This window comes from Chlorocebus sabaeus, chromosome 6, assembly GCF_047675955.1.
Source record: "Chlorocebus sabaeus isolate Y175 chromosome 6, mChlSab1.0.hap1, whole genome shotgun sequence".
In the NCBI taxonomy this organism is placed as follows: domain Eukaryota; kingdom Metazoa; phylum Chordata; class Mammalia; order Primates; family Cercopithecidae; genus Chlorocebus; species Chlorocebus sabaeus.
Genome location: NC_132909.1, coordinates 54,066,176 through 54,081,100, shown reverse-complemented (window position 1 = coordinate 54,081,100; position 14,925 = coordinate 54,066,176). Strand labels below are relative to the sequence as shown.

Here is a 14,925-nt window from a genome sequence, read left to right as displayed (position 1 = left end):
TTGGCTTCCCAAAGTGCTGGGATTAAAAGTGTGAGCGCCACTGCACCCAGCCCTGAAGGCTCTAATTCTACATCTGGGTTTTGTTTAAGAAAAAAATAAGATGAGGGCCAGACACAGTGGCTCACGCCTGTAATCCCAGCACTTTGGGAGGCTGAGGCGGGTGGATCACCTGAGGTCAGGAGTTCCAGACCCGCCTGACCAACATGGTAAAACCCTGTCTCTACTAAAAATACAAAAATTAACCAGGTGTAGTGGCGGGTGCCTGTAATCCCAGCTACTCAGGAGGCTGAGGCAGGAGAATTGCTTGAACTCAGGAGGCGGAGGTTGCAGTGAGCAGAAATCATGCCACTGCACTCCAGCCTGGGTGACAGCGAGGCTTGATCTCAAAAAAAACAAAAAAAAAATAGGGCCTTGGCTCACACCTGTAATACTGGCACTTCGGGAGGCCAACAAGGGCGATCACCTGAGGTCGGGAGTTGGAGACCAGCTTGGTCAATGTGGTGAAACCTCATTTCTACTAAAAATACAAAAATCAGCTGGGCCTACTAGTGGTGCACACCTATAAGCCCAGCTACTCAGGAGGCTGAGGCCGGAGAATAGCTTGAATCCAGGAGGTGGAGGTTGCAGTGAGCCGAGATGGCACCACTGCACTCCAGCCCAGGCAACAGAGTGAGACTCTGTCTAATAAATAAATAAATAAATATGAAATGAGATAAAAATAGTAATAATTGGATGCCCTATATCTAGGACATGTATTTGAGGAAAACAGCATCTGTCCATTTCCTGAACCCCAGCTACTGTTAATCTTTTTTTTTTTTTTTTCCTTGAGATAGAGTCTCGCTCTGCCACCCAGGCTGGAGTGCAGTAGTACGATCTCGGCTTACTGCAACCTCCACCTTCCGGGTTCAAGCGATTCTCCTGCCTCAGCCTCTCAAGTTGCTAGGATTACAGGCACCTGCCACTGTGTCCGGCTAATTTTTGTATTTTCAGTAGAGGCGGGCTTGGCCAGGCCGGTCTCGAACTTCTGACCTCAGGTGGTCTGCCTGCCTTGGCCTCTCAAAGTGGTGGGATTACAGGCGCAAGTCACCGCGCCTGGCCTGTTAATCTATTTTTGCCCCAGTATCTCCCTCCAGATATTCCTTATAGATGTCTCTTGGGGAGGAGGTGGCGGTTCTTGTGCTAGAAGAAAAAACTTCTCTGATTTCCCGGTCTTCACCCTTCCTGGCAGGTGCTGGGGACACGGCAGTTTCCCTGGGGCTGTGGTTGGGTATAGGTGACAAACTTTTTAGCTTTGTAGAGGTAGGTCCTACAGCTGCCAGGCCAGGGAGGCTGGAGGCTGCCCTCTCCAGGTTCCTTATTTGCCTGTGTCCTGTACTGAGCAGGCTGAGAGGATCTCCACTGAGCCCACTGTCACTGGAGCTGGTGGTGAGACCAGCCTGCAGGAGAGGGGGGTTCCTCTAGCTATACCCTCTTCATTTCCAGGCTCTGCCAACGATGGGCTCATCTCTTCAACATCATTCTTTTTCCAGCAGCCACCTTGACCGCAAAGCTTTTCCTGCCCCTCCAACCTGGGGAACAACAGAAAGGAAAAAACCACCAGCTGGGTGCGGTGGCTCACGCCTGCATTCCCAGCATTTTGGGAGGCCGAGGTGGGTAGATCACAAGGTCAGGAGATCAAGACCATTCTGGCTGACATGGTGAAACCCTGTCTCTACTAAACATACAAAAAATTAGCCGGGCGTGATGGCACGTGCCTGTAGACCCAGCTATTCGGGAGGCTGAGGCAGGAGAATCGCTTGAACCCGAGAAATGGAGGTTGTGGTGAGCTGAGATTGCACCACTGCACTCCAGCCTAGGTGACAGAGCAAGACTCTGTCTCAAAAAGAAAAAAAAAACCACAGCAGGAAACTAACAAGGGGTCAGGAAGCCCAGATGTGAACCTGGACCCGTTAAACTCCAGAGCTACAGCTCTAAATCATATCCCTCTCCCGGGCCACAGGAGCTCACTGGCCCCAGTTCCTGCATTTGGAAAATGAGGATGGTTTTGACACTCCACCCCTCCACTCCACCACCCCTTCCTGGCCTCATGGTGTGGGAAGAGGGTGGCAAAGAATTAACAAGGCATTAATATTCAACACAGGCTGGGTCCAGTGGCTCGCGACTGTAATCCCAGCTCTTTGGGAAGCTGAGGCTGGAGGATCTTGGAGTTTGAGACCAGCCTAGGAAACACAGCAAGACCTCATCTCTATGATAAATTTTAAAAAAGGCCAAGCGCAGTGGTTCATGTCTGTAATCCCAGCACTTTGGGAGGTCAAGGCGGGTGGATCATGAGGCCAGGAGTTCAAGACCAGCCTGGCCAAGATGGTGAAATCCCATCTCTACTAAAAATACAAAAAAATTAGCCAGGCATAGTGGTGGGCGCCTGTAATCCCAGCAACTCGAGAGGCTGAGGCAGAGAATTGCTTGAATTTGGGAGGCAGAGGGTGCAGTGAGCTGAGATCGTGCCACTGCAATCCAGCCTGGGCAACAGAGTAAGACCCTGCCTCAAAACAAAACAAAACAAAACAAAGAATCAAGAGAAATTTCAGAGTGAGGAGAGACAGAATAAGGCAATTGAGGGTGATGGAGGGAGGCAGAGAGGAGATGAGGAGAGAGAAGTCCATGACCTCTGGGTTTGATGGGAGGGAGGGAAGGAAAGATGGAGACAGCACAGGGGGAATGGATATGGGGAAGGAGTCAAATTTGTGTATGGGATTGAGAGGTGAAGCCGGCTGGGCTTCTGGGTCAGGTGGGGACTTGGAGAACTTTTCTGTCTTGCTAAAGGATTGTAAACGCACCAATCAGCACTCTGTGTCTAGCTAAAGGATTGTAAATGCACCAATCAGTGCTCTGTGTCTAGCTAAAGGTTTGTAAATGCAACTATCAGCACTCTGTGTCTAGCTAATCGGGTAGGGGACTTTGATAATTTTCTGTCTAGCTAAAGGATTGTAAATGCACCAATCAGCACTCTGTATCTAGCTAAAGGTTTGTAAACGCACCAATCAGCACTCTGTCAAACAGACCAATCAGCGTTCTGTAAAATGGACCAATCAGCTCACTATAAAATGCACTAATCAGCAGGATGTGGGTGGCGCCAAATAAGTGAATAAAAGCAGGCCACCCAGGCCAGAAGCGGAAACCAACTTGGGTTCCCTTCCACGCTGTGGCAGCTTTGTTTTTTCGCTCTTCGCAATAAATCTTGCTGCTGCTCACTGTTTGGGTCCGTGCCACCTTTATGAGCTGTAACACTCGTCGCGAACGTCTGCAGCTTCAGTCCTGAAGTCAGCGAGACCATGAACTCACCAGAAGGAAGAAACTCCGAACATGTCTGAACATTGGAAGGAACAAACTCCGGACACACCATATTTAAGAACTGTAACAATCACCGCGAGGGTCCGTGACTTCATTCTTGAAGTCAGCGAGACCAAGAACCCACCAATTCTGGACACATTTTGCTGACCACAAAGGGACTATTGCCTATCGCCAAGCAGTGAGACTATAGCCTATTGCCAAGTGGTGAGTGCCATCGGACCCCTTTTGCTTGCTATTCTGTCATATTTTTCCTTAGAATTTGGGGGCTAAATACCAGGCACCTGGTGGCCAGTTAAAAGCGACTAACGTGTCTGCTGGACTAAAGACACGGGTGTCAGGCTTTCTGGGAAAGGGCTCTCTAACAAACCCCAACTTTTTGGAGTTGGGAGCGTTGGTTTGCCTGGAACCAGCTTCTGCTTTTCCTGTACTCCTGGGATGAGTCGAAGGTCAACAGAGAGGAAAGCCATTCACCTCCAGGGTCCTGACAACAAGTTGGTTGACCCTGCGGCCATGAGTGGAACTCTAAAAGTCATGTCGCCCAAGCGAGACTCGCCCATCTATCCTATCTATCCTGACCCTTGCCTCCTGGGTCCTAATGCCTGTCAGACATACTTCCTCTTGCCTCTCTTCTCCGAGGCTAGTCTTTTTTTTTTCTTTCTTTTTTTTTTTGAGACGGAGTCTCTCTCTGTCGCCCAGGCTGGAGTGCAGTGGCCGGATCTCAGGTCACTGCAAGCTCTGCCTCCCGGGTTCACACCATTCTCCTGCCTCAGCCTCCCGAGTAGCTGGGACTACAGGCGCCCGCCACCTCACCTGGCTAGTTTTTTGTATTTTTCAGTAGAGATGAGGTTTCACCGGGTTAGTCAGGATGGTCTCGATCTCCTGACCTCGTGATCCGCCCGTCTCGGCCTCCCAAAGTGCTGGGATTACAGGTGTGAGCCACCGCACCCGGCCTCCCGAGGCTAGTCTTGCTTCTAGTGCTTTTCTAGTTTCTCCTATAAGAATGATTTCCTGTATAAATTTCAGGACTCTGTTACCTTCTTTAGGCACCCGGGCTCACCAATCAGAAAGACGTAATTTTTGCCCAAAGCCCCGTCGTGGGGGGACTATCTGGAATTTTAGGATCCCTCCTCAGACAAGCAGGCCTAACAAAAGCTATTCCTGAAGCTAGGATATGGGGAGCCTCAGAAATTGTATCCTTCCTATTCGTATAAGTGAGGACAAAAAGTGTCACTCTTCCAACCCTGGAGATCCCTTCCCTCCTTCAGGGTATGATCCTCCACTTCATTTTTGGGGCATAACATCTTTATAGAACAGGGGTAAGGTCCCAATACTAAAAGGAGAATGCTTAGGACTCTAACAGGTTTTTGAGAATGCGTCGGTAAGGGCCACTAAATCCAATTTTTCTCAGTACTCTTTGTGGTCTAGGAGGACAGGCAACGGTGCAGGTTTTTGAGCATGTGTCCGTAAGGGTCACTAAATCCGACCTTCCTCGGTCCTCCTGTGGTCTGGGAGGAAAACTAGTGTTTCTGCTGCTGCATCGGTGAGCACAATTATTCCCATCAGCAGGGTCCAGGGACTGTTGGGGGTTCTTGGGCAAGGGAAGAAAAAAAACAAACCAAAACCGTGGGCAGTTTTGTCTTTCAGATGGGAAACACTCAGGCATCAATAGGCTCACCCTTGAAATGCATCCTAAGGCCGGGCGCGGTGGCTCAAGCCTGTAATCCCAGCACTTTGGGAGGCCGAGACGGGCGGATCACGAGGTCAGGAGATCGAGACCATCCTGGCTAACACGGTGAAACCCCGTCTCTACTAAAAAGTACAAAAAACTAGCCGGGCGAGGTGGCGGGCGCCTGTAGTCCCAGCTACTCCGGAGGCTGAGGCAGGAGAATGGTGTAAACCCGGGAGGAGGAGCTTGCGGTGAGCAGACATCCGGCCACTGCACTCCAGCCTGGGTGACAGAGCAAGACTCCGTCTCAAAAAAAAAAAAAAAAAAAAAAAAAAAAGAAATGCATCCTAAGCCACTGGGACCAATTTGACCCGCAACCCCTGAAAAAGAGGCAGCTCATTTTTTTTCCTGCACTATTGACTGGGCCCAATATTCTCTCTCTGATGGGGAAAAATGGCCACCTGAGGGAAGTAAAAATTACAATACTATCCTGCAGCTTGACCTTTTTTGTAAGAGGGAAGGCAAATGGAGTGAAACATTATGTCCAAGCTTTCTTTTCACTGAAGGAGAACACACAACTACGCAAAGCTTGCAATTTACATCCCAGAGGAGGACCTTTCAGCTTAGCCCCAAATCCTAGCCTCCCTACAGCTCCCCTTTCTATTAATGATAAGCCTCCTCTAATCTCCCCTGCCCAGAAGGAAATAAGCAAAGAAATCTCCAAAGGCCCACAAGACCCACCCAGGCTATCGGTTATGTCTCCTTCAAGCTGTAGGGGGAAAGAATTTGGCCCAACCCGGGTACATGTCCCCTTCTCCCTCTCTGATTTAAAGCAGATCAAGGCAGACCTGGGGAAGTTTTCAGATGATCCTGATAGGTACACAGATGTCCTACAGGGTGTAGGGAAAACCTTTGATCTCACTTGGAGAGATGTCATGCTATTGTTAGATCAAACCCTGGCCTTTAATGAAAAGAATGCAGCTTTAGCTGCAGCCCAAGAGTTTGGAGATACCTGGTATCTTAGTCAAGTAAATGACAGAATGACAGCCGAAGAAAGGGACAAATTCCCTACTGGTTAGCAAGCTGTCCCCAGTATGGATCCCCACTGGGACCTCAACTCGGATCATGGGGACTGGAGTCGTAAACATCTGTGACCTGTGTTCTAGAAGGACTAAGGAGAATTAGGAAAAAGCCCATGAATTATTCAATGATGTCCACCGTAACTCAGGGAAAGGAAGAAAATCCTTCTGCCTTCCTTGAGCGGCTATGGGAGGCCTTAAGAAAATTTACTCCCCTGTCAGCCAGGCGCAGTGGCTCATGCCTGTAATCCCAGCACTTTGGGAGGCCAAGGCGGGCGAATCACGAGGTCAGGAGATCAAGACCATCCTGGCTAACATGGTGAAACCCCGCCTCTACTGAAAATACAAAAAATTAGCCGGGCGTGGTGGTGGGCGCCTGTAATCCCAGCAACTCAGGAGGCTGAGGCAGGAGAATGGCGTGAACCCTGGAAGCAGAGCTTGCAGTGAGCCGAGATTGTGCCACTGCACTCCAGCCTGGGTGACAGAGCAAGACACCGTCTCAAAAAAAAAAAGAAAAGAAAAGAAAATATACTCCCCTGTCACCTGAATCACTCAAGGGTCAACTGATCCTAAAAGATAAGTTTATTACCCAATCAGTCACAGATATCAGGAGAAAGCTCCAAAAGTGAGCCCTGGGCCCTGAACACAATTTGGAGGCATTATTTAACCTGGCAACCTCGCTGTTCTATAATAGGGACCAAGAGGAACAGGCCCAGAAGGAAAAGCGAGGTCAGCGAAAGGCCGCAGCCTTAGTCATGGCCCTCAGACAAACAAACCTTGGTGGTTCAGAGAGGACAGAAAATGGAGCAGGCCAATCACCCGGTAGGGCTTGTTATCAGTGTGGTTTACAAAGACACTTTAAAAAAGGTTGTCCAATGAGAAACAAGCCGCCCCCTCGTCCATGTTCGCTATGCCGAGGCAATCACTGGAAGGTGCACTGCCCCAGAGGACAAAGGTTTTCTGGGACAGAAGCCCCCAACCAGATGATCCAACAACAGGACTGAGGGTGCCCGGGGCAAGTGCCAGCTCATGTCATCACTCTCACTGAGTCCCAGGTATGTATAATCATTGAGGGCCAGGAAATTGACTTCCTCCTGGACACTGGTGCAGCCTTCTCAGTGTGAATCTCCTGTCCTGGACAGCTGTCCTCAAGGTCTGTTACCGTCTGAGGAATCCTGGGACAGCCTGTAAACACGTATTGCTCCCACCTCCTCAGTTGTAATTGGGAGACTTTGCTCTTTTCACATGCCTTTCTTGTTATCCCTGAAAGTCCCACACCCTTATTAGGGAGGGATATATTAGCTCCGGCTATTATCTACATGAATATGGGGAACAAGTTACCCATTTGTTGTCCCCTACTTGAGAAGGGAATCAACCCTGAAGTCTGGGCATTGGAAGGGCAAAAAATGCCCGCCCAGTCCAAATCAGGCTAAAAGATCCCACCAATTTTCCTTATCAAAGGCAATGTCCCTTAAGGCCTGAAGCTCATAAAGGATTACAGGATATTGTTAAACATTTAAAAGCTCAAGGCTTAGAAAGGAAATGCAGCAGTCCCTGCAACACCCCAATTCTAGGAGTACAAAAACCAAACGGTCAGTACAGACTAGTGCCAGATCTTAGACTCATCAATAAGGCAGTAATTCCTCTATATCCAGTTGTACCCAACCCAGATACCCTGCTCTCTCAAATCCCAGAGGAAGCAGAATGGTTCACTGTTCTGGACCTCAAGGATGCCTTCTCCTGTATTCCCCTGCACTCTGACTCCCAGTTTCTCTTTGCCTTTGAGGATCCCACAGACCACACATCCCAACTTACATGGATGGTCTTGCCCCAAGGGTTTAGGGATAGCCCTCATCTGTTTGGTCAGGCACCAGCCTAAGATCTAGGCCACTTCTCAAGTCCAGGTACTCTAGTCCTTCAGTATGTGGATGATTTACTTTTGGCTACCAGTTCAGAAGCCTCATGCTAGCAGGCTACTCTAGATCTCTTGAACTTTCTAGCTAATCAAGGGTACAAGGCGTCTAGGTCGAAAGTCCAGCTTTGCCAACAGCAGGTCAAATATCTAGGCCTAATCTTAGCCAGAGGAACCAGGGCCCTCAGCAAAGAACAAATACAGCCTATACTGGTTTATCCTCGCCCTAAGACATTAAAACAGTTGCAGGGGTTCCTTGAAATCACCGGCTTTTGCCGACTGTGGATCCCTGGATATAGTGAGATAGCCAGGCCCCTCTATACTCTAATCAAGGAGACCCAGAGGGCAAATACTCATCTAGTAGAATGGGAACCAGGGGCAGAAAGAGCCTTCAAAACCTTAAAGCAGGCCCTAGTACAAGCTCCAGCTTTAAGCCTTCCCACAGGACAAAACGTCACAGAGAGAGCAGGGATAGCTCTTGGAGTCCTTACTCAGACTTGTGGGATAACCCCACAACCAGTGGCATACCTAAGTAAGGAAATCTATGTAGTAGCAAATGGCTGGCCTCACTGTTTACGGGTAGTTGTGGCGGTGGCTGTCTTAGGGTCAGAGGCTATCAAAATAATACAAGGAAAGGATCTCACTGTCTGGACTACTCATGATGTAAATGATGTACTAGGTGCCAAAGAAAGTTTATGTATATCGGACAATCGCCTACTTAGATACTTAGGTGCTACTCCTTGAGGGACTGGTGCTTCAAATACGCACGTGTGTGGCCCTTAGCCCTGCCACTTTTCTCCCAGATGATGGGGAACCAATCGAGCATGAGTGCCAACAAATTGTAGTCCAGAATTATGCTGCCCAAGAGGATCTCTTGGAAGTCCCCTTAGCGAATCCTGACCTTAACCTATATTCCGATGGAAGTTCATTTGTGGAGAATGGGATACGAAGGCCAGGTTATGCCATAGTTAGTGATGTAACCATACTTCAAAGTAAGCCTCTTCCCCCAGGGACCAGCATCCAGTTAGCAGAACTAGTGGCACTTACTCGAGCCTTAGAACTGGGAAAGGGAAAAAGAATAAATGTGTTTACAGATAGCAAGTATGCTTATCTAATCCTACATGCCCATGCTGCAATACGGAAAGAAAGGGAGTTCCTAACCTCTGGGGGAACCCCTATTAAATACCACAAGGAAACTATGGAGTTATTGCACACAGTGCAAAAACCCAAGGAGGTGACAATCTTACACTGCCAAAGCCATCAAAAATGGGAAGGAGAGAGGAGAACAGCAGCATAAGCGGCTAGCAGAGGCAGGGAAAGACCAGCAGAAAGGAAAGAGAGAAAGAGACAGGAAGCCAGAGAAAGAGAGAGAGAGGAAGAAACAGAGACAAAGAGAAGGAGACAGAGAGAGGAGGAGACAGAGACAAAGAAGTCAAAGAGAAAAAGAGATAGAGGTAGTAAAGAAAAAATAGTGTACTCTATTCCTTTAAAAGCCAGGGTCAATTTAAAACCTATAATTGATCATTGAAGGTCTTCTCTGTAACCCTTTAACATTCCAATACTACCTTGTTGTTAGTGTAAACAAGGGCATAGCCAGAAAGCACTGAGGCCACTGACAACCCATAGCCTTCCCATCAAAAATGCTTAACCCACCAGGTTTCCTAACAGGGGATGTAAATCTTAATTAATTACCACACAAAGATCCGACCAGATCTAGGAAGAACTCCCTTCAGGACAGGGTGATAGATGGTTCCTCCCAGGCAATTAAGGGAAAACGACACAATGGGTATTCAGTAAGTGATAAGGAAACTCTGGTAGAAGCAGAGTTAGGAAAATTGCGTAATAATTGGTCTGCTCAAACCTGCGTGAACGAGTTGTTTGCACTCAGCCAAATCTTAAAGTACTTACAGAATCAGGAAAGAGGCATCTATATCAATTGTAAGTTAATACGGACTGAACAGGTCTTACTAATAGCAAAGAATAATTGAAATTCCAAACTTACAAGGTTTTCAACAAAAGTAAACACATTTTCAACAAAGGTTAACAGTGTAACATGTATTATCCTAATCTTCTAATCTTATGGAAATCAGACCCAATCTGTGTCCCTCAAAGCTCAAGTCCATCAGTGCAGGGCCATACAACTAATACCCCTACATATAGGGTTAGGGATGGCTACTGCTACAGGAACCAGAATAGCCAGTTTATCTACTTCATTATCCTACTACTGCACACTCTCAAAGGATTTCTCAGACAGTTTGTAAGAAATAACGAAATCTATCCTTACTCTACAATCCCAAATAGACTCTTTGGCAGCAGCAACTTTCCAAAACCGCCGAGGCCTGGACCTCCTCACTGTTGAGAAAGGAGGACTCTGCACCTTCTTAGGGAAAGAGTGTTGTTTTTACACTAACCAGTCAGGGATAGTACGAGATGCCACCTGGCGTTTACAGGAAAAGGCTTCTGAAATCAGACAACGCCTTTCAAATTCTAATACCCACCTCTGGAGTTGGGCAACGTGGCTTCTCCCCTTTCTAGGTCCTGTGGCAGCCGTCTTGCTGTGACTTGACTTTGGGCCCTGTATTTTTAACCTTCTTGTCAAATTTGTTTCCTCAGAATCAAGGCCATCAAGCTACAGATGCTCTTACAAATGGAACCCCAAATGAGTTCAACCAACAACTTCTACTGAGGACCCCTGGACCGACCCGCTGGCCTTCCACTGGCCTAAAGAGTTCCCCTCTGGAGGACGCTACAACTGCCTGCAGGGCCCCTTCTTCCAGCAGAAACTAGCTAGAGTGGTCATCGGCCAAATTCCCAACAGCAGTTGGGGTGTCCTGGTTAGAGGGGGGATTGAGAAGTGAAGCCACCTGGGCTTCTGTGTCAGGTTGGGACTTAGAGAACTTTTCTGTCTAGCTAAAGGATTGTAAATGCACCAATCAGCACTCTGTCAAAACGGACCAATCAGCCCTCTGTAAAATGGACCAATCAGCTCTCTGCAAAATGGACCAATGAGCAGGATGTGGGTGGGGCCAAATAAGGGAATAAAAGCAGGCCACCTGAGCCAGCAGCAGTAACTGGAGGTGTCCTTCCACAGTGTGGAGGCTTTGTTCTCTCACTCTTTGCAATAAATCTTGCTGCTGTTCACTTTTTGGGTCCATGCCACCTTTATGAGCTATAACGCTCACCACAAAGGTCTGCAGTTTCACTCCTGAAGTCAGCAAGACCACAAACCCACCAGAAGGAAAAAACTCCAGACACGTCTGAACATCAGAAGGAACAAACCTCAGACATGCCATCTTTAAGAACTATAACATTTGGCTGGGCACAGTGGCTCACACCTGTAATCCCAGCACTTTGGGAGGCCAAGGTGGGCAGATCACGAGGTCAGGAGATTGAGACCATGCTGGCTAACACCATGAAACCCCATCTCTACTAAAAAATACAACAAATTAGCTGGGCATGGTGGTGGGCGCCTGTAGTCCCAGCTACCTGGGCAGGAGAATAGTGTGAACCCAGGAGGCGGAGCTTGCAGTGAGCAGAGATTGTGCCACCACACTCCAACCTGGGCGACAGAGCAAGACTCCATCTTTAAAACAAACAAACAAACAACAAACTCCATCTTTAAAACAAACAAACAAACAACAAACTGTAACACTCACCGTGAGGGTCCGTGGCTTTATTCTTGAAGTCAGCGATACCAATAACCTACCAATTCTGGACACAGCATGTGTTATACGAAACTTACAGGAAGCTATTGTTTTGGACTGACTTCCTGCACCAGGCCCAACAAACTAAACCAAAATCGAGTCACTCATGCTGAAGTCCTACGCGACCAAAACGAAACTAAGTTGTTTATCTGACCTTCTACAAAATCACTAGAGAGAAAGAGATAGGATAGGCAAATCTCCCACCAGGTCAGTTTTAGCCAGCATAAGGACGTCCTCTCTGCTTTAACCTTTACAAGAAAAGTAACTTTGGGCTGAGTATGGTGGTGGCTCATGCCAGTAATCCCAGAACTTTGGGAGGGCAAGGCAGGAGGCTTGCTTGATTGAGTTCAGGAGTTCAAATCCAGCCTGGGCAACATGGCAAGACCCTGTCTCTGAAAAAATAAAAAATAAAAATAACTGGGCATAGTGGCACACACCTGTGATCCTAGCTCCTCAGGAGGCTGAGGTGGGAAGATTGCTTGATCCCATGAAGTTGAGGTTGCTGTGAGCTATGATTGCACCACTGCACTCCAGCCTGGGTGACAGAGCAAAACTCAGATTCCAAAAAAAAAGAGGAAAGTTTAAAATGACCAATCCACATTTTCTTTTCTTTTCTTCTTTTTTTTTGTTTTTTTAGTTTGAGTTTTGCAATTCTTGCCCAGGCTGGAGTGCAATGGCGTGATCTTGGCTCACTGCAACCTCCACCTCCCTGGTTCAAGCGATTCTCCTGCCTCAACCTCCTGAGTAGCTGGGATTACAGGCATCCGCCACCATGCCTGGCTAATGTTTTTGTATTTTTAGTAGAGACAGGCTTTCATATGTTGGTCAAGCTGGTCTCGAACTCCTGACCTCAGGTGATCTGCTTGCCTTGGCCTCCCAAAGTGATGGGATTACAGGCATGAGCCACCATGCCCAGCCTCCACGTTTTATTTTCTGTTTCTGCTTTCCTTGGCCCTTTTTCTGCCTGTAAAACCAACCTACCCGCTCAGCTCATGGGAAAACTATTTTCATTTTGTTAAATGAAGTGTTGCCCGATGGTAGAATTGCAAATAAAATCAATTAAGATCTTTTTTTTTTTCTTTTTTTTGAGACGGAGTCTCGTTCTGCTGCCCAGGTTGGAGTGCAGTGGCACAATCTCGGCTCACTGCAAGCTTCGTCTCCCGGGTTCACACCATTCTCCTGCCTTAGCCTCCCAAGTAGCTGGGACTACAGGCGCCCGCCACCACGCCAAGCTACGTTTTTGTATTTTCAGTAGAGATGGGAGAGATGAGGTTTCACCATGTTGGCCAGGCTGGTCTTAAACTCCTGACCTCAAGTGATCTGCCCGCCTCAGCCTCCCAACGTGCTGGGATTATAGGCGTGAGCCACCATGCCTGGCCGTAATGTTTTTTTGACAGATGCCCAGTGAACACCCTGGGAATGAGATTCAAGAAGCCCTAATAGTGTCTGCTCTAATAACTCTAGTACACTGGCTCTAGGCTTATTTACCACTGAATAAATAAACATTTATTCAGCACTGGGGAATTTACCGCAATGATGGGGACAGACAGAGTCCCTGACGTCATGAGGCTGATATGTTGTTGACAGAGGAAAAAAAACAGCAGATCAATGGTTCAGGAAAGCAAGGCTTTTTAAAAAAATTTTTGAGACAGGGTCTTGCTCTGTTGCCAAGCTGGAGTGCAGTGGGCTGCTCATGGCTCACTGCAGCCTCAACATCCCAGGCTCGAATGATCCTCCCGCCTTGGCCTCCCAAGTATCTAGGACCCTGCCATGAAGCACCACACCTGGCTAATTTTTTTTGTTGTTGTTCTTTTCTTTTTTTTCCTTTTTTTTTTTTTTTTTTCTAGAGACTGGGTTTTGACACATTGCCCAGGTTGGTCTTTAGCTCCTGGCCTCAAGTGATCCTCCCACCTCATCCTCCTCAAAGGACATGTTTACAGGCATGAGCCCCCGCAGCCAGCCAAAGCAAACAAACAAAAAGTAATGTATACGTTGTGTTAGTAATATTGCATTGTATATTGAAAATTTGCCAAGAAAGTAGATTGTAGATACTCTCACTACACACACAGTTAATTATGGAAGGCAATGGATAGGTTAATTGCTTAACTGTCATAATTGGCTGGGCGTGGTGGCTCACACCTGTAATCCCAGCACTTTGGGAGGCCAAGGTGGGCGAATCACCTGAGGTCGGGAGTTCGAAATCAGCCTGACCAACATGGAGAAACCCCGTCTTAATAAAAATACAAAAAAATTCGCCAGGCACGGTAGCGCATGCCTGTAATCCCAGCTAATCGGGAGGCTGAGGCATGAGAATCGCTTGAACCCAGGAGGTGGAGGCTGCAGTGAGCCGAGATCTCACCATTGCACTTCAGCCTGGGGAACAAAAGCAAAACTCCTTCTCAAAAAACAAAACAAAACAAAAAAACTGTCATAATTATTTTACTGGGTACATGTATATCAAAACAGCACGCTGTACACCCTAAATACATAAAATAAAACAAACACATATTGTATTGTCGGGTAGTGATAAATCCTATCACTACCTGACAATATGGCAGTATGTGTCTTATTTTCTATATTACCTATATTTTACCTATGTGGTAAAATATTGGATAAAGAGGGGTAGGGGTAGGAGGTCCTGTTGGAGAGCATTGGTGCCCAATAAGGATTTATAAGTATTTATTAAACAAAGAAAAGCAGAAAGTGGACGGTTGATTCACTCTTGGTGCAAGCCACCACGCTCGGCTACTTTTTGTATTTTTAGTAGAGACAGGGTTTCACCATACTTATCAGGCTGGTCTCGAACTCCTGACTTAGTGATCTGCCCGCCTCGGCCTCCCAAAGTCCTGGGATTACAGGCGTGAGCCACCGCGTCCAGCTGATCTGGCTATTTTCAAAAGATTCCATGAGGTGGGTTTCTTCAGTTTACAGACGAGGAAACTGAGGCATAGAAGGATAACCCACTGAGTCCCAAAATAGAGACGGAAACTACAACCGAGAAAGGGGACCCAGCGCTCAGGTCCCCGGAAATGATCATTTATGGGATTGGGGAGGCGAAGCCAGGGCAGCGCGCGCTGACCTATGACGTCATCGGGACGTTAAGCATCTTAGCATCACCTGGACGTACCCCCATTTCCCTTCCCGGACAGGTCCTCTGATAGTCGGCTAGGTTCTCAATCCAGCCTCTCATTGGTTAGTTGGTCTGTCATTCCA

The 14,925-nt window shown here is 47.7% G+C and overlaps 1 protein-coding gene across 1 annotated transcript in view; it reads left to right on the top strand.

Annotated features, from left to right (window-relative positions):
- The window catches only part of MARCHF2 (membrane associated ring-CH-type finger 2), a 67,148-nt gene that overhangs the window by 2,339 nt on the left and 49,884 nt on the right, over positions 1 to 14,925 (top strand). The window lies entirely within an intron of this gene.